A 20,649-nucleotide genomic window follows, 5' to 3' on the forward strand; every position below is an offset into this window, starting at 1 on the left:
GTCCCTCATTGCCTGCATGGGTTAGTTTTGTTGGGCACTGAATACTCGTCCCTCACTGACTGCATGGGTTAGTTTTCTTGGGCAATGAATACTTGTCATTCATTTCCCACTAGGGTTTCTGAAAAACAGTCATTTTTGAAAAACAGCTGTTTAGTTTTCAATTTTCAAAAAACAGCTTTTAACTGCTGTTTTTACTGTTTTTTTCTATATTTTCACTAATTTTACAGTCATTAGCTTATTTTTGTGATGAACACCGTTTTATTATATATCTTTCATGATAAGTTCTGAATCAATACATTATTACTTCTTATAATAATATTTCAAGAATACAAGTGCATTAAGCGACTTGTATGAAAGATGCGATCTTAATTTTGTACAGAAATTCGTACAGACCGAAAAAACTCTTTCAACATCCGTTGATGTCGGTTTAATGGATAGAATTGCATTGTACAATTTCTGGAGATTTTCAGTGCACTGGCCAGAGTTCCTGAAGAGCGTGAATTCGGACTTGAGCCATTTGAAACTGTCTTGCCCTCCGACTGCAATTGATGATCCATCTTTCTGAAGCAACAAATTCAATTCATCTTGAAGAGACAAGTTCACACTTTCAGCATCATTTGACGACTGTTCGACAACATCTTCTACATCGTTGACTTCAAATAGACAAGACGCTAGATTTCCTGCAAAATTTAGTGCAGTTTTTGACGGGGCGACAGATGGATCTTTGAGACTGCGCAGGAGGTTCATGACATCATTGTTCAATCGCTCTTCAACGCGACACTTCAAATTTTCCATGAGCTTGGTACTAATGTCATTATTCAGGTTAGAGAGCTTGTTGAACATGAATTCTAAAATTGTGTCAGCACTCATCAACATCGCGTCTTCTCCACTTAGATTCTCAACAGCAAGTTTCACAGGTTCCATTGCCTTCAGAAGAGTTTTGAGAGCGTCAAAATCCAATGTCTCAATGTCCGTTAGAAAGGAGTAAAACAGAAAAAAACAGCTGTTTGCTGTTTTTTGATTTTGGACGAAAAACAGCTGTTTTACTGTTACTGTTAAACAGTTACCAGAAACCCTATTGCCCACATAGGTTACTTTTGTTGGGCACAACCACATGATGGATTACAGTAACCTGTATTGTTATTCTGATCACTTGGGGTTCAATCTTTCATTCATTCATAATGAGATTTTCATATACATGACAAAAATGCCAAAAGAACAGAAATCACATGGAAATAAAATGGGCAAAGGTTAGTATTAATGATTGTATAGTAAAATACTAAGGGAATAAACAACTGTATCTAAGCAACAAAGAGAGAATGATGAATATAAAATAGATATCATGAAACACAATGATAAACCAAATACATTACTTTCTAAAGATGTCTATGAACAAGGCTTATATACCTATATATCCATATTACACATGTATTACATGTACATATTTACACATGTATTACATGTACATATTTACACATGTATTACATGTACATATTTACACATGTATTACATGTACATATTTACACATGTATTACATGTACATATTTACACATGTATTACATGTACATATTTACACATGTATTACATGAACATATTTACATGTATGTACATATTTATATTCATATGTAATATAGATATTTCCATGACAGGATCATGCCTGAGGTATCTAATGTAGGGACACCTTACCACAAGCACATGACCTATACCACAAAATGTTGTCTGTGATGAAATATGGGGATAAATGTTACCTTAAAGGTAAAGAAAAATATATTTTCAATATCAGAACAATGAAGTTGAAGGAACTAACGATACATTTGTGAAGCTGAGTTTCATTCAAGGATGTATAAGGCATAAGCCTAATTATTTCAGCAGCAGGAACTCATCATTTCTTCTGAGAATCTAGGCCGACAGACAAGAGAGGGTGGCAGTATCCTCGTCTATGCTATCAACTGCACAAGACAACATAGTCTAGAAACAGAAGCTGAATGCATCAGGATCCAAATCAACATGCCACACAATATCACAGCCTACCTTATTGTTTTCATTGTAGATAACCAAATTTTTATTTTAAAAAAACATTGGATTGACATGTTCACAGTAGCAAGAGCATGTAACTGGAAAAATATGGAAATCATTATTGCTGGAGATATGAACATATTTTCTGAATTCACAACCTCAAAAATGGAAACATCTTTACGAGCTGTACTATTTTGAACAGATAACCTACCGGAGAAAACACATCATTACTGATTCTGAAACCCTTATTGATCACATTTATACAAATAGGCCTGAAGATTTAAATACAGGTTCCAATATATATATAACATTGGGGCCCCGAGTGGTCGAGTGGTCTAAAGCGCTCTCCATTACGGACCACTGCCATCTCACCTCTGTCTGCGCTGGTTCAAGTCTCAGATTCAGTCAATGTGGGTATCTGAGAAAGCTTGCCAGTAGCTTCTCGTGGGTCAGTGGTTCTTTCTGGTGTTTTCCTGGGTTCTTCCTCCACCATTAATACTGGCCGCCATGTATAGCCTATCGTGTGCTGAAAAATGGCGTTAAACCCCACAACAACAACAACAACAACATATATCATTAGCAACCATTATTATACTGCATGACACTTGCCATAAACCACAGTGGTCCATGAAACATAAACAATGAAAATTACAGAGACGTCAAAAGATTTAATGAAGAATTCCTAAATGACTTGTGATATGAACTGTATCATTTGACAGTTTAGAAAATATTAACAGCTCCAACATTGCTGTGGAAGAATTGTATAATCTCTTCAACAAAAATCTTGAATATTAACACACCACTAAAAACACAGCAACTAAATACAAGCAATTGAGGAAAATAAAAAAAGACTAGTAATGTGTAAATGTACCTAAATGAACTAAATTCCAACAAGTTACCTGTTCCTCCCAATAACATCAAACATAATGTTCATCCAGCAAGTGCTATGCATGATATTGTAAATTTAGTCAAAAAGTATTTTAGTAGGGTCTCTGATGAATTTCAAAGTAACATCAAACAATGGTCATCCAGCAAGTGCTATTCATGATATTGTAAATTCAGTCTAAATGTGAACCTAAATGAAAAAATTGAAACTAATAGTTTTCATAATTTTAACTGTCAAAGCTTCAGCGTTCATCAGTCAGTAATCGCAGAGATTCAACTGCTCCCCTAGAACAAATTAGCATCTTTAATAGTTTTGTATATGGTAAAGACTGATAGTCCGAATTTTCCTACCCCATTTTAGACACTTTGACATTTATGTTGGTAGGAAAGCATATTACAGAACTCATGAAACCAGACACTCTCTTATGAACCCCAATGCAAACAGACACAAATGACCACATTAATGCCAGGTGGAACTTAGGTCACAAACCATGTCATTACATGCGAACACATCCTTTTGTAAGGGCCTCATAAGAACACACATGATACATTTGAAAGCATCTTTCCATTCACAAAGACAGAATGTATATTGTACTTTCTGAGAAGTTAAAGCATCCTCCTTTCGACTTAATGCTCGATGTAAGGTTGTTTACCCAAACCTGCCCCAGTAGAAAGCAGCTACTATATGATGACACCAATAATGTTTGGGGCAAACATTTTAACAGGCCAAGAGCTCTGCCAGGCCTCACACCCCAAAATAAATGACAGAAAGGTGTTAGGAATGAAGAGTGTAAACCAGACTTGTGAACATGTCAAACTACCATAATAATCAAAATCTCCATGATAATTCTATGCTTTAATCATCGGATCCACCATAAATGTTGCGAAGTCAAACTTGTACAATGATTTAAATAAAATCAAAGATTGGTGTCATAAAAAATTGATACGCATACAAATGGTGGAAAAAAAGTGCTCAAAATAGCTACATAATGACATGCTGTTGTTGTTGTAGGGTTTAACTCCATTTTTCAGCACATGATAGGCTATACATGGCAGCCAGTATTAATGGTGGAGGAAGAACCCGGGAAAACCCCAGAAAGAACCACCGACCCATGAGAAGCTACTGGCAAACTTTCTCACATACCCCATTAGCCACATCCGAGACTCGAACCCATGCAGACAGAGGTGAGATGGCAATAAGCCTTAACGGAAAGTGCTTTAGACCACTCGGCCACTCGGGGCCCCACAATGACATGCACAAATATGCCAAACACATTTGGTTTTAACCATAAGGCCTAAAAGCTATGTCTGTTTCCAGTTTGGTCAACTGTTCTTGTTTTTTCTTTGCCGGCCTTAAGCACTTTTTCTCCATTGGGGGTAAAAAAATAAATTTAAATTTTAAAAAAAATAAATTGATCATGCAAGCATCTAAACTGACCTGGTTTAGCCCAATACTTTAAGTGCTTTATATAACAACAGAATGGTCAAGTTGACAAAGTATATAAAACTCTAAACTACAAAATTACATTACTTTCTAAGGTAAAGAAATCTTCCGTGAAAACAAGGATTCTCTATTATAATGCTTATATTTTGACACTTTTTGACTACTGTGTCAATTTTTGTGGAGACTGTTCCAAACACAATATGGACAGACTTTCAAAACTACAAAAATGAGTAGGTCATAAAATATGTTTATATTGTAATAATAGTGGCTGCATTGTTGGCAAATCCAAACAAAGACACGTGGCAAGCGTTCAAATAATAAAAACCCAAGCCAAGTCTTATAGCCTATTCCTTGAAAAGAAATCTATTTCCTGTAAAAGAGCTGCAATGTTACATGTACTGGAGTGAACAAATCAGTAGTCTACACATGTGGAACTACTAAAGTGCAAGACTTGGAAGCCAACAGGACTACCAACCGCACCCAACAAACTTGGCAGGGTATTAGGCAACCAACCCACCCACTCACCAGCAGTTGGTACCCTACTTCAGATGAAAACAAAAGCTGAAAGATAAAAAATACTGACAAAACCTATTCATTCATAAATTTACTTTTTCTAACCCAATCAGTTAGAAGTCTGTCCTGTCTCTAACTCAACCAGGAGTCATCTAGTTAATTATTTAACACATTAACCCCTAGCGACGACTCTACGTGGCAGGAGGTAGTAGCCTACTGCCAAGCTCTGTAGCGTCACGGTCAGGAATGATACACTAAAGTGGGTGGTATTATAGAAAGGTAGACAGATGTAGCTCTACAATGATACCAAATAATCTGGAATATCTAGTTGCACTACAAAATACAGATAGAAAAACCCGACTTTTTTAACGCAAAATTTGCCAGTGGTCGGAATCCCATTTTGTGTCCAGATTTTAGACTTTTTGGTCTCAGATGTAAGGCAAACCGGTATGAACTGCAAACAGACAGATGACCCTTTGCAAAAAGTAGGATAAGATGGGCATTTGGAATAAAGAGTGGTCTCCATACAAAAATAATGGCTCCGTTTAGCAAAAAAAAAACAGAAGTCCAATTTTTACCCTTCTGCTCATGCGCAAGTCAAATAGCCAACGAAAATTGATGTTTCTAACACAACTAGGCAGTATGTTATTGAAAGATGACCGGGGATTTGTTGTTTTCTAGTCTATTCAGAAATAACTTTCAAAATGTGTTTCCTACTCAATTTTCAGGCAAAAATGGCAAAAAGCTCCAGGGGTTAATGTGTTAACCTTTTTCATCATGTAACAGCAAGAAACTATTGTATCTATTCACTATGCTATTTGTGTCTGCTGCCTCAAGCAGCTTTGCATTTTACCACACCTAATGGTAGCCCTATCTGGAATGCATAATCAGCACATGTTTCTTAGCTGCCAATCAATTTGTTTTGCATGGATACTGTTTGCATATAGGAAAAGACACTCTGGTCCCATCTCCAGTTGACATGTTTCTTGGATTAAGTGGCACCTAATTTTCACCTGTCACTCACAATAACTAGTTTATGATTATGTCCATCATACCATTTATACTCCCTTACAAGATGAGTCGGACTGCAAACAACAAAGACTGGTCTGCCATCACATAATGTGCCAGCAAATCAGGTTCTATTTGTTCTTCTACTTATAACAAAACTGCATAACATTATGTGATGGCAGATCTGGGTCAATGCAGTTTGAAGATGGACTTCCAAGCAAATACATACATGAACCAGTGAGCAGGCAGATAATAAAATCAGTCAAGACCCAACTCCTATGACAAGATTTTCCCTGCAGTCTGAAAGTACATTCATGTAACTAGTGGGGATCGGGATTTTATTTATTTATTGCAAAAGATAAGTATGCAAGCTATCTAGCTATATAGAAAACAACACATTAAGGAAAAATAAAAAGGACACAAAAATCTTGTCCTATTTGGGTATTTTGTGGTGCACAGCATATAGTAACTGACCTAAAGGTATTTATGCAACATAAAATCTGATCCCAAACTGATTTCAGAGTCAGGAACTCTTCCAATGGGGTCAAAGAGCAACCCTGAATGAGTGGTTCAAGTAGGTAAGGGCAACAACTCCAGCAAAATGCATCCATTCATATATGAATGAAAATCCAAAGGAACTTTCACGATGAAATATGGGAAAATTCAGTGTCATAACATAAACATTCACACATATTCACCAGACAGGAATGATTACTATCAAATTTCAGAGAAATCTGTCAAAAATTGTACGGTTAATTGCATATGCAAGAAAAATATCACATCTTCATTTAAAACCAAAAAGGAATGCAACTACATGTATAAAAATAACCTGAGTGATAACATGCACATCTTCACCAGAGGGTGCCAATAATTATTCCATGCCGTAATTTTTCAATTATGTTTTCCTAGTTATTTAAACACCCCCAGTCCCAAGCCATATGACGGTCCAGGTGCACGTGAGAACTCGTCATTAATCGGAAGACTTCTTAAAATCTCAAATGAATTATACCACCAGGTTCTTTATTCGGCAATGTTATTCATGCTATGTTGTGTGTGGCAGTATACAGCATAAGTAAATACAAAACCTTAAAATAACACAGATGTAAACTGTAATCTATACCCAAGTCAGACTCAATGTAAGTGTGAATGATGGATGGATGAACAGATGAATAATATTCAAATACTGTAAATAGGAAATGGCAAAACTACTCCATCAGCTTTTAAAAAATATCAAAATAATCTGAACAGTATTGGAATTGTACCCCCTGAAATGGATAGACGCAAATGGCAAAACTACTCTATCAGTTTAAAAAGATAGAGATAACCTGAACAGTACTAGAGTTGTACCCCCTGAAATTAATAGATGGATCAGACTTCCTTTAATTCCTGCATCTGCCAGACATGATCACCAATTCAAGGTTTTGACCAGCAATTAAAGAGGCAGACAAATCATGTAGATGGTATTTCCATGAGGTACCAAAACATATACTATGGTAGCCCACAACATAATTTGGCAGCCCATGTTTAAATGGATAAATATTTGATTATTGGCTGAAGAGTAATGGTACCCAAAGAATGCGAAGTCAGTCCTTAACAAAACAAATGTCTGACAACATTTGTCCAAACGTGATTAGCCATATTCATTTTGTTAAAGAAATGTAAAAGCATGTTAACCAACTCTGGCATTCTTCAGCTATCCTCACTCTTCGAACAACTGAAATGGCTCATAAAAGACTGAAAGCCTCAACCACTTAAGTGTGCTTGGATATACTTCAGTACCAAAAAAGGCACAATATTTAGTCTAGTACATCTAAAGCATCTGATTTAATCTATCCAAAAGTATCAATATTGGCTGCCAATTATGAAATATTCTTGAAAATTTGGCCTCTATTCCTAGAGCCAACTGAATTGTAACACACATAATGGTACACTGTACCACTGATTCAAACAGTTAACAATATCAGGTTCAATATTTTATGCAGTAAACAATATCAGGTTCAACATCATACACTGCTGTAAACAATTTCAGGGTTGACATCAATGTTACACTGCTGCAGCCATTATCAAGGTTGAAGTCATACACTGCAGTAAACAATGTCTGGGGCTGATGTCATACACTGCTGTTAACATCAGGGCTGATCTCATAACTACAATAAACAATGTTGATGTAATACATTGAAGAAAAATAGCACTGAGTTGCTTTTGCTGGGTTTAACGCCATTTTTCAGCACACGATAGGCTATGCATGGCAGCCAATATTAATGGTGGAGGAAGAACCCTGGAAAACCCCTGGAAGAACCAGACCCATGAGAAGCTACTGGCAGCACATAGTTGTGTTGTAGCTTATACCATGAAAAATGCAACCTATAGTATCACAGACTTTATATCATTACAGTTAAGTAGTCCAAAAGTACAATCTGTTAGTCTCAGGTGTGTGGACTACCTGTTTGACCGCCCCTGACATACTCTGAGCAACTGGACAATGGTCAAATGATATCACTGTATCAAACCACCTTTGATTTGTTTATTCATTCAGCTGTCAAATAAATACCTTATCAGAGGTGGGGGATGTCAGATCACCACTCCTTAAGGTGTTTTGGATATTATTATCTAGGAGACAATCGACAACAGTGTTATTGCCCGGTTCAAGTAAACAATAAATAAAATATCAAATTAATGGATGGATTTTGTTTGTTTGTTGTTATTGGGTTTAACACCATATTTCAGCACAAGATAGGCTATATATGGCGGCAGTATAAATGGTGGAGGAAGAACCCGGGAAAACCTGGGAAAGAACCAAAGACCCATAAGAAGCTACTGGCAAGCTTTCTCACATACCCACATTGGCTGCGCCTAAGACTCGAACCCATGCAAATGGAGGTGAGATGGCAGTGATACATAACGGCGAGTGCTTCAGACCACTCGGTGCCCCTTAATTGATGGAATAACAGAAATCGAAGCAAAGATATTGACTATAACAACATAGGCCCCTGTATGTAAAATATAAAAATATAATTACATAAACAAAATGAAACTGAACATGACATTTGAATGATGTAATTGTTCTTAGAAAGAGAATTAAAAATTTATGTGAAATTCAATTAGCTGTTCTTTTACAGTGATAAATTTAATTTCTTCATATAATCAAGTGACTGATCAAACTAAAATTGCCAGCAGGTCTGCATCATCTCTTTTCCAAATCACTGCTGGTGATAGATCGAAGCTATCGTATTTAGGTTACCATGTCAATTTTACAGACTATTTCTTTCTTCAAAGATGAATAAAAGTTTTAGTGACAAAACTTAATTCAAAGGTAATTAGGTCAAGACAACACACTGTTTATTCTTCTGGCAACCAATAGACATGTTACCAACTAAGCTTGTTATTGCTTAACCACCTGAAGGCACTACTCCTCATAGCTGGTTAAATAGGGGTAGAGAAGGGCAACTCAATCCCCAAGCTAACAATATTGAGATAAATTTCTAAGCTTGGCTCTTCAGAAAACATATGTTTGTTTCTCTACAGTTTGATTTTTTTAACTGGCAGGTTTATATATGCCTAGGTGACATAGTAAGTATGTTTTATGTCAGTACTACTCAACATGTAAAAGAATAAGCATAAAACTAATAACATTTTTAAACTGTATATCAACTTTGTACCTCAGAGATTTGGCTCATTTTGGGCTCATTTGCAATGAGTTTCTTACAACCACATGCAAAGGAGTCACTTCAATGACAGCCAAACACAAAGCAGTCATTTCAGTGAAACAGAACTCGTCACTCGACAATGACTTCCCTGGCAAAGAAATACAGTATATACAGATTATTCATATATCAGAGGTCTTGCTAGGATTTTAAAACTAGGAGTCCAGGACTTCCATTTTGGTAAAAATAGGAGTCCCACCATCAAAAGTTGCAGCCCCTTCTTTCCTACAGAATCAACACAGATGTGGGTGCATCTGTTGTTAGATGGAGAGGTTTTAGTAATGTAATCACTCACTATAATATAGCTTCATTACAACAGTCCATTGACAGGATCGCACATTTATGGTTTATTTATTTGTATACATACTTGTAGTAATTTTAGGCAAATAAATAGAATCTGAGTTGTTGTTTTTTCTCGTATTTTCGTAAATACGTGTCAAGTCAGAAAATAGCTTAGACCTTAAAGCGCATCTCACGAATTCCAAATTAGCTTTGTCCCATACATTTCTGACCTACATAATTTGCATTTTAAGTTAAATCTTTAATAAAATAATACCTAGGTTTTGGTTTCAATGATTTGTATATTTTTTCTGAATATATTTGTCCGATGATTTAAGAAAACAGACAATATAATAAACTGGTACATCCCAGACTTAGCGAAGTTTGCTATTATTTCCCATTAGGCCTACTGGTTCCCTTACAGTTTCAAACAAATTTTATTACGAAATAGTGTATAAGAGGCAGTTAATATATATCCAGATCACCGATTCTGATCTTAAAACACAAGTTTGTATGTTTTATCATCAAAGGATAGCATGCAGGAAATTGATAGTTGCTACCTTACTCGGAAAAGGGTTAATGGTCAATCAGCTATCAAAACATAATGCTTGTGAATGGGCAAGAGTTTGTTTGTCAGCATAATTGATATAAAAACTAGGCCAAGCTAATGATGCCTTGATGAAAACATTTCACTACAACACTAGAACTAACCCGGCTAAGGTGAGGGGCATTTTAAAAAAAATGGCATGGTCAGTCAATGTACCTCTTAAATAATCACAGGGTGAAGTCGTTTTTGCTTTCCTAACAGAAGAAGGCGAAGTTTACATTTTTAGGCGACTTGTCACCCACTTATGAATGGCATTTTGTCAAAGTCTCAACATGTCTTGATTCTGAGGTCACATGCACTGCTTATTCTGTTACATTCAGAAATGAACACAATAACGAAAGCTAAAGTTGTTTATTTCATGTACTTTTATAAATGACCACATGTACACCTCTGGGTCTTTCTGCCTCTGAATCCAATCACTGTAAATATCAGTACATTTTCTCATACGGCCGCCAGTCAAAGCCTTTGAAGTTGCCGCCCAGCTATTGCATTATGTTCTTTTTTATGTACTCTTATAAAATGGCAACATATATGTACATCAAGCGGTCTTTCAGTCACTGAATTATGTCATTGTAAATATCAGAACAGCTAGCTGATCAACACATTTTCCCCACAAAGCAAGTGGCTGAAGCAGGACTGGCAAGTCTTAGAATTTTGCTGCACACCTATTACATGCGTATGGAGGACTCCAGACTCAGTGATTTTCTGTGTACCAGATCAAAAATTGGATTCCAAATATGCGTAATTAAGCGTTTCTGAGATCTCTGTATATACAGATTATTCACACATATGTACATTTTAAATGCAATTAATGTGTTTGAGCCTAACACATTTCATGCTAATGTTACAACATGCCACAACTTTCTTATTATCATGTGATTGCACATTATAGTCAACATGGAGTGAACAGTGATCAAGTCATCAGTTCCAACAAAATAATCAGTGAAGGATTCTCAAGTATATTGTGTAAAACAATTATAGAGGATTATTATCAGTTATTTATATTTGCATCTAATTTGTATTGTGATTGACTCCATCCATAACTGAAGGTAGGAATTTGGGTCTATTTGACTAATGTCATTTTTTTTAAAAACATGTTTACTTGGATCTGAGTTCAGGACATTGGTTTCCCCCCTGGAAATTCCTGGTTTACCCAAAGATCTGACCGTGTTTACAACTTGGAATGTTCTGGAAATTAACTTTTGATCTTCATCCTGGTACTATTATTGTGACCTAGGTTTTCAAATTAAGGATGCTTACATCAGAATTAATCATTCCTATCATTGTGTTCAGACATAATTTAAAGGATTTATTAAATTATTAGCTGAAATTAAAAGGTGCTCATTGACTTTAGGTCAAAATCACTATTTTGAAATTGCATATTCATTCAAGGACATTCAAGATTATATCATTGTGATAAATCAAGACTGATGGCACATTAGCACATTCAAGGCTACTGGCATATCAGTACATTCAAGAATGAATTCATTCACAAAAGCACCAGGAATTCATATTGAATACTCTTGAGCTTGACATGAAAATTTTATGACTATATGAAATTGAATTCAAGTTCCTTTCAAAAAAATTTATTCTAGGGAAATAAATTTGTATTTGCTGCCACAACTTTAACCAATTTTTGAAGGGGAAGTCTAAATGTTTCAAAACAAACTCCATGTCCCAGACTGGGTATCAAATCTTTGAAGGCAAGATTTACACACAGGATGGCAAAAGCATTCAAAATACAGAACCTGAAGAAGCATGAAAGCAATAGGCACATCTAAATGACTATTCGAATATGTATACCAAATTTCACAAACATGAAAATACACATGTATACACATGGTATGTTTGATCTGAGATAGATCTCATTTAATATGGTGCATTTTGTTGGCTCACAGTGGTTTTATATATGTTATGTGGTTTCAATCCTGATAGATTAAGGCATAAAAAACGGAAATCAATTAATCAAACATTCAATTAGTACTACAACTCATTTTGTACTGAATGAATACACTCTTTGCACATAAATACTGGACATTTGAGCAAGAAGGTGATAGAAGGGGGACATGATACCCGTAATGATGACAATCCTTAAACAATGATTTTTTTTACTCACCTATGGAAATGTCATGTCATACTAACTGCATTTTTTATTCACTTCTGTTACAATTAAATGGCATCAAACCCACAAGTTTTAAAATAAATTGTAGTAGTAGCAGGGATTAACACCATTTTTCAGCACAAGATAGGCTATACATGGCGGCCAGTATAATTGGTGGAGGAAGAACCCTGGAAAATCCCGGGAAGAACCACTGACCCACAAGAAGCTACTGGCAGGCTTTCTCACACTTTCAAATAAATGCATTTAATGTCATACACTGTCTGTACATACATCATTTTTATTTGGTTGAATTTCCTGAGCCAAATGCTCATCAGAATAAATAGTTCTTGTCGATTTTTAGCTATCAGTGTAATCCATACCCTGTCTAAATGTGTAAACTTGGATCATATACGAGTCCAATCTATGGTCCTAAACATTGAAGACCAAACTGTTTAGTCTTAACAGATACGATTGATGTATTAAGTTTCACATCAAACTACTGGCTCTTTCGGGGTTAGAAATTAGCAGCAGTCCACCAGCCCGAATTTAGTGAATTTCTATATGGACTAGTAGTTTTCATAATTTCAAACGTCTGAAAACTAGTTAAATTTCAGAGTCTGTGGTTCAGTGTTTGTAAGAAGGAATATAAAAAAATTCAGCTGAAGTAAATTTCTCAATCTACTAGTCCTTCTGGCTACAATGAAATTTCTTATATTCTAGGCTTGAATCTTTGTTGTGGCCTCAAATATTAATATCTTTATCTAGTTTAAAAAAAACACTGGGTCAGCCAGTTTGAACAAAAACCTGTTACTAAATTGTTTCCTCTCCATGTACCACTATGAACCATAGATGCACAAGTTAATTTTATTCCTTTGAGAAAAGACAGTATTACTGAAGAACATGATATTATACAAGTCAATTTGCTGTCAATCTGAAGATGACCATGATGACCAAAAAGCAAACAAAGAAAGACATTAATGGTTTATTATCTATGTTGAGCAGGCACTTTAAAATATCAGAACAGGTAAATGTCTTAATTAGCTTGATGGACTGCTACCTATGAATTAAAGAAACATTGGTCAGAACATCTCTCATGGGTCAGCTGAAAAATATTTGGGAAGGTCAGGAAACTGGAAACAAGTTATTTTTCATGTTGTCCTTTACATTTTCTACATCTTTCTTAGCTAAACTTTTATAAAACTACTGTATCTATCTCTTCAAAGGTTTTATAATCTATTCATACTATTCAATTAGATTTGTTTATAATTTACTTGATATGATAAACAAATTACTGTTTGGCATCAAACTGCACCACAAATTCTTTTAAATTCTGTTTGGAATTAATTTGTACCTGTAAGTCATTTATGTTGGTCATCGGGAATTGAAAAGGATTCAGTTAGATATGGGCCCACAAGGCAAGTGACTAGAAACGTGTACTTGTCCTGCAGGAATTCTATTCATTCTACACTACATAATACTGAATCTGCTTGGAAAAGTGACTTTTCTCTCCTTAGCTAACAGTTGTAAAATTGGGTGGACAAATGGTCATGCGGTATTGAATACAAAAACTCATATCCTATATTAGTTGGACTGACGTAGAAACTATAGCATCCAATATTCATGTTGGTTTCTACAAACTGTACAAAAATCAACATAATGCATGCAAATTACACTACCTTTCTTTCATCATCAATCTGTCATAAAGTTGGAAAATTCCCATTCTTTTAAAATGATGTTTTTAGAATGGGGAAATCCCTGGCCATTTACAACGTTTTGCCAAATTCACTTGGGCAGACTGTTGACTGGTGGGTGCATGAACTCTGGTCTTATCTGCAAATAACTGATAAACTGGAAACTATGTCAGGGTCCCTAGGGCAAAATGATGATTCTACTAAAGACTGGAAGAAAATGGAGTCAGTATTACCTACCTCAAAAACTGGGTTAGTCTTTGAAGAGCACTGGATTCTGACAGTTTATCCAGATGTCCCAGAGAAATAACAATGTCCAAGGAATTATTGTGGCACAAATGAAGTTGGAGATTATGCATTAAAAAAATACATGAATTCTATCAAAGGAATGAGTCAGCTCAGCTCAGGTGGTACTTACAATTAATTTGTAAGCAACGATACAAGCCCCATGAGGTGGTAGAGTTAGAGATGTCCCAAAATAAAGTCTTGATCTGGCAACATTTTTTCCCTTTTAGCATTCTGAACCACCTAAAAATTTTATGTCTGATGTTGCTTTTACAGCCTAATCATAACAAAGTAACTGTTAATCAGTGAAAATGCAGTATATCCAGAAATGAGACAGATTTTGCAATGGTAAAAGCTATGAACATAATAAATATAGATATAAAATCATATATGAACCTTGCATCCATGAGGGTTTAGCAGAGAAATATGTTCACTCAATAAAATGAGTTGGCAAAATCTGTCTTATTTTCTAGAAACCTACCTGTATGAAAATCACACTATTGCCAGCAAAACGAAAACCAATAGCCGAACATTCCATTTGACAACTGACAAAATTTTAATTTGTCTTGATAGCGGTTCAAATCTGCAGTCTCATGCTACATGTATTTAAGTGCCAGATTAGTTCATCTTATCTATAAAGCGCACATTATATGCTACCTTTTTTTATTAGGATCAAGGCATTTTAACATGGTTAGCTCATTTTTTTAAAAATATTATATTTTTGGCACATGTGCTGTTTGGTACACAATTTTTATCCTTCTTTACTTCATAGTGATGTCTAGCACTAGGGCATAATGCCAGACATGTAGCATGATGTCTCACCCAGTCACATTATCCTGACACAAGGCTGACCAGTCCAAACACTAACCTCTTAATGCTGAGTACCAAGCGAGGCAGCTGTTAGTATGATAGGTATGTCTTTGGTAAGACTCTGCCAGGGATCGAACCTATAACTTCTTGCATCTGAGGCAGATGCTCTAACCACTAGGCCACTGGAGCGGTCAGTATTGAAAGACTTTTGTGATATCTAAGCATGCATTATCTCCCAATTCTAATATGCCAAAATATAAAGAAAAGAAATATAACTGGTTGGAATTAGTTCAAAGGGACATTCTGCCATTTATATAAAACCGATTTGAAGACCTTCCCTAACTGACCCAAACAGCACCCATCTTGAGCAGTTCTTGCAGTTAGTCCACAACTTGAATCTGCCAAAAGGCAGGGATCAGTTGACTCTACGGGAAACATGGGTTCCATGGCTAATACATGATCTCCTAAGCACTGAGAACAACAATGAAAAGGACTGCCTCAAATATAATCCACACAATGATCTAAGAAAGACAATAAATTCTTATGCTATAAGAACAGTAAGAAAGACAACAAGTTAATGTAAAAGGACTGATGTTATGGTATGTCCAGGTTATATTATAACACAGAATAACACATTTACTGGACATTTGTTAAATTGTTGTAATTTGTATCCAACTGCATGCTAAAAACTCAACTTCATTTCAATCCTCCTGTCAAAACATTTTGCAAATCCACAGATCTGTCCTAAACTGACCTCTTGTTCCCTCTACTGTATGCAAAATTTCCTGGGACACTTAACCAACACCTGTCTTGTACATCAAAAAAAAAAACGTATATCATAAGGTCACGTGTGTGTGTGTTTTAAAATACACGTATTACATATAACTGGAGACAGGATTTTAATCCAATTATCATACACGAGTGAACACAAAGCAATATTATATCTACCCGTGGTGTGTGGTTCGAAGTTCAAGCGTCAAGAAATAAACAACCCGCCAGCTGTCAGACACATCAGTCTTCATACGTAATCAATATAGAAAAAGAAACGGGGAAAACAACAAACCACATCATCTGGCATAAACAAAAAAGTCAAAATAGTTTAACACACAACTGAGACAAAAGTACTCCCATTACTGAACAACTGTTACAACTTCAATTTTGTATTGAACATTTCACGAAATTCTAACAGAAACAATTTAGACAACAACTTGAACAAAAAACGTTGGTATATATTACAGATTTCGCGTTTATGGGATACGTATGTTATTATGTTTAACTTACGTTCCTCCCTGTCGATATTGTAGCGAATTAAATCCACACAGGTATAAGGACACGGGTAAACTGTTTCCTAGCTCCTGAACATCACTCCTTGAACAACGAATATGGCGGTAATGTACACGATGATCACGTGGTTCAGTTCAAGACGGTACTTTGCGAGAGGGAGTGAACTGTGGATAAATAATGTCAAATTTAATTTATTTACAAAGTGATAAATCAGCAGTCTTAAATGATTACAAACCCACAATACTGGAGAACTTAGATAATGGATATGCAATATATGTAGCATTAGCAGTTAATTTTATTGGCCTATAATTGTAGCTATCAGGAGTGTGGACAGCCGATGGAATTGGGGGGTGGGGGAGATGCATTTAATTGTTAAAAAATAAATAATAATAATAATCCGGCCCTCAAATAGCTTGCAAAGAATAGTCATGCTGTGCTTTATAGGAAAAGAACCTGTTATACTCATTATATTATTAGAATTCTTTAATAATATTTTTTAAAAATTTAAACTTAAAAACATCATGGCCCTAAGGAAATTCTCGTGCCCCCCCCCCTTCTCTCTCTCTCTCTCTCTCTCTCTCTCTCTCTATATATATATATATATATATATATACACACACACACACAACACCCCACATTATACCATCAACACGCCCTGTTAGTGACCTGATGTTGGTTGTCAGTCATATCGTACTGATGTTATAAATAGCTATCGATTTAGTAGACCAACAAGTAGGTCTCCGCTTTTTTTTTTTTCTGCTCCAGTGACTTAGGTCATAATAACACTTACATGGACGTGACAAAAAGTATTGCTAAAATAATGAAACTGTGCCGGAATTCAGCAAAGACAAAGAAAAGGTGGCGCTCACCAGCTTGTATTTTGCATAAGGGTTAGAATTTTAAAGAAAAAGAATTTCCCCAGGTGTCCATGCTGGCTATACTGGCTATTTAAAATAGAAATTGCATTTCTCATGTATTATTCAAAGAACCTTTAATTCCCTTTATTTTGGTATATGATTGATGAGTATAATATGGGTCATAGAGTATACAGCTTGGCCTTACTTCAAATGTGCATCTTGCAAAAAATGCTAGCTCCGCTTGGTCATATTTACTTCCTGGATTTCAGAGGTAAATTGTTTTTTAAAAAATTGTCGATAACTTTGTTTACATTTCATATATTTGGTAATTCGTTCATTGCACTTTCAGAAGCTGCTTTTGTATAGTCTGGCAAAATTCATTTTCCTTATTTTAATAACTGCTAAAGATAGTGTATTTTAAACTAATTCAGGCTGATTTTTTTTAGCACAAGGACGCAGTCATTTTGGTTAGCTGTGTTCTTAGATCATGTACAATCTCTTCAAGTACAATATCCAATGAAATTTCAGCCACAGTACATGAAAGTAACATAGAGGTATGCCAACATTCTCTCCATTGTGCATGTTGCAAATGTAAACAACTTCACCTTGCACCCACCTCTTTCTCAGAAGTTCATAATATCTGTAGAGCCCCACCACCACCACCACCACCTCCAGCGTGGAATATTAAATTAAAATGGCCAGGACCAATGTATTACCAAAGTTCTACAACTGTACCGGATGCTAGCGGAGACAGTAAATTAAAACTGGATTTATTTTTATTTTTGGTGTAGACTAACAGCAGTAATAAAATTCCGAAACTGTAACCTAATTTCGCGAAGACTGAAAAGTTTCTCGCAATAGTTATTAACATTTTGGTGTATTCTATTATAAAAACAAGTAGTAAACTTACGAAACTTTATATGACCAGCGAGACTGAAAACAATGCATTAAACGGCAAAGAGAAATTGTTGCAAACTGAAAGGAGAACTAAAGTTCCGAAAACTCAACTGGATTTTCGTGAAGACTGAAAGATATCGTGACAAAATTAAAACGAAGCATAAGGCCTAGTGGAGACTGAAAAAAGCCAGACAAAATTTTTAAATGCGGAATTTTGACGAACTTTTCCAACAAATGTTTTAAAAATTTGCCAAAAAGTCAGTTTTAAAGTGAACATTTACAAATTTAATTTTTACAGATAAAATAATAACAAATAATGCTGAATTCAGCTCGACATCACTTTCACCAAAAAAATGTCGCTTGGTCTACTTAAAATGTAAATATAGAATCATATTTTAAATGAATGCACAATGCAACAGCTTTTCAAGTTGGTCTGGAACGAATGGATTTTGTCGTTTTTTTTTTTTTTTTTTTTTTGTTGTTGTTGTTGTTGTTGTTGTTGTTTTGGGGGTTGATTTTTTGGTATATTTGTGGGGTTTTTTTTCTCGATTCTACTCAGTTCCGCTGAGTATAGACAATGATTTAATAGCTGTGTCAATCCCCCCCCCCCCTTTTTTTTTTTTACATGCCTGTGATTTAAGCAGGGAGAGACGAGTCTTCATTAGGCTGGATGTGTGTTTCTATTCCTTCATTTAATGTGGGGAAAATATGAACTCTTTCAATTGTAATTATAAGAAAGATGTTATGGAATATCACATTCATTTTATTTTAAGTGTAATAAGAAGAATGTTAATGCACTTGAAATCTACAGTACAATTTCGAAATGAGTCACCAACCTTTAGAACTCACGACAGCTCGTGTAATTCTGATTTGCAGAACTAAGAAAGTACATTTTGATGCTGCAAACATGTAAGTATAGTTTTTCCATTCCTATTATCAGCTAAAGAAGACATGTCACTTGCATGCTTTTTATAGGAATATTATGTCACATGCATGCTCTTTGTAATATATTATGACCTGTATGGCGTCTACCGCTAGGCTAAATCCGAAACACAGTATCCACAAAGTTAACGCGGAAAAATGCAAAGCTGCTTGTGTGTGACAATCATTTCAGCCAGCGGAAATAAGAATTATTCGTCATCTTGGCTGATTGGCTCTGATGCCCTTACTTTTGTACGCAAACCTTCTGTTGCATTGTTTCCCACAAATTTAGTTCTTTCACTTATAAAATGGCGCGTATCTGATAGATATGCGATAGCTCTTTCCTTCATTCGTTTGCTTGTTTTAAAGTTTCTTTGTGACTCAGTAAACTCGTCAACATTGTTCACTTTCTCTTCTCTACTTAAATATATGAAACAGCTGTCTTAGTTCGTCCACAAGCAAATCTAATAAACTAAAACCTAAAGTCTGCTACATGAGTGTACATGGTTTCTTTACAAAGTAGCTCCTAATACACGATAATATTTGTAGGCACACGTGTCGTACACGTGCGTGCAATATCAACATGTTCAGTGTGGTAGATTACTGCACGATTCTAACAATGTTAAGTTAACGGAGAAAAAAGATTGTATAATAATATAAGAAAAATATAAAAACAAAGATACATTATCTTTCACATACTCTTGTGAAATCAGAATTATAATGAATTTTCATAACACATAAAAATCCGATTTGTTATATGTCTTTCTCTTTTCAATTGTTCAAAATTATATAGGTTTTTCTTCCTATGCTGTTTCTCTTCTTGTCTCAACCTTTTAAATTTCTTTACTAGAATTGGTTCGTCTTATGTATCTCTTTCTGAATGTTCCTTATCAAAAACTCCATGATACAACGTCTTAACTACACCACAACATTCAATTTCGACCACACATCGTTTGAACTAGTCCAAACCACACTCACACTGGAGCAAAGGTCAGTCCATTTTTTCTGCCTATACTGCCCTCCTCCTAGTAGAAAAAAACAAGTTGGCTGACTCTGTCTTTTTGGAGCAGTTTCCGAATCTCCTGGAGTATGGAAATTCAATAAGTGGCAACCTGATTATTCTTGGAGATTTCAACTTTCACTTTGACTGTCCCGGAAACTCAATTACATCAAAACTCATAGATTCCATTAATGTTTTCAACCTCAAACAGTCAGTTAACCACCCACCCATAAACATGGTCACATTTTAGACTGGATTCTTCATAGACCTGATGATAATATTCTACGGTCCTCCCTGGTATCCCATGACCTTGCATCAGATCACCTCTGCATTATATGCCATCTTGACGT

General features: G+C 35.5%; 1 protein-coding gene across 2 annotated transcripts in view; it reads right to left on the reverse strand.

The window, feature by feature from the left end:
• Positions 1 to 16,764, reverse strand: part of LOC149796752 (uncharacterized) — a 162,354-nt gene extending 145,590 nt beyond the window's left edge. For both annotated transcript variants that reach the window (XM_089961402.1, XM_089961401.1), the window contains exon 1: positions 16,622 to 16,764. The gene's annotated coding sequence lies outside the window, so the exon portion shown is untranslated. The remainder of the gene's footprint in view (positions 1 to 16,621) is intronic.
• Between the last annotated feature and the right edge of the window lie 3,885 nt (positions 16,765 to 20,649).

This window comes from Sinohyriopsis cumingii, chromosome 6 (genome assembly GCF_028554795.1).
Source record: "Sinohyriopsis cumingii isolate HCF-2022 chromosome 6, ASM2855479v2, whole genome shotgun sequence".
In the NCBI taxonomy this organism is placed as follows: Eukaryota; Metazoa; Mollusca; class Bivalvia; order Unionida; family Unionidae; genus Sinohyriopsis; species Sinohyriopsis cumingii.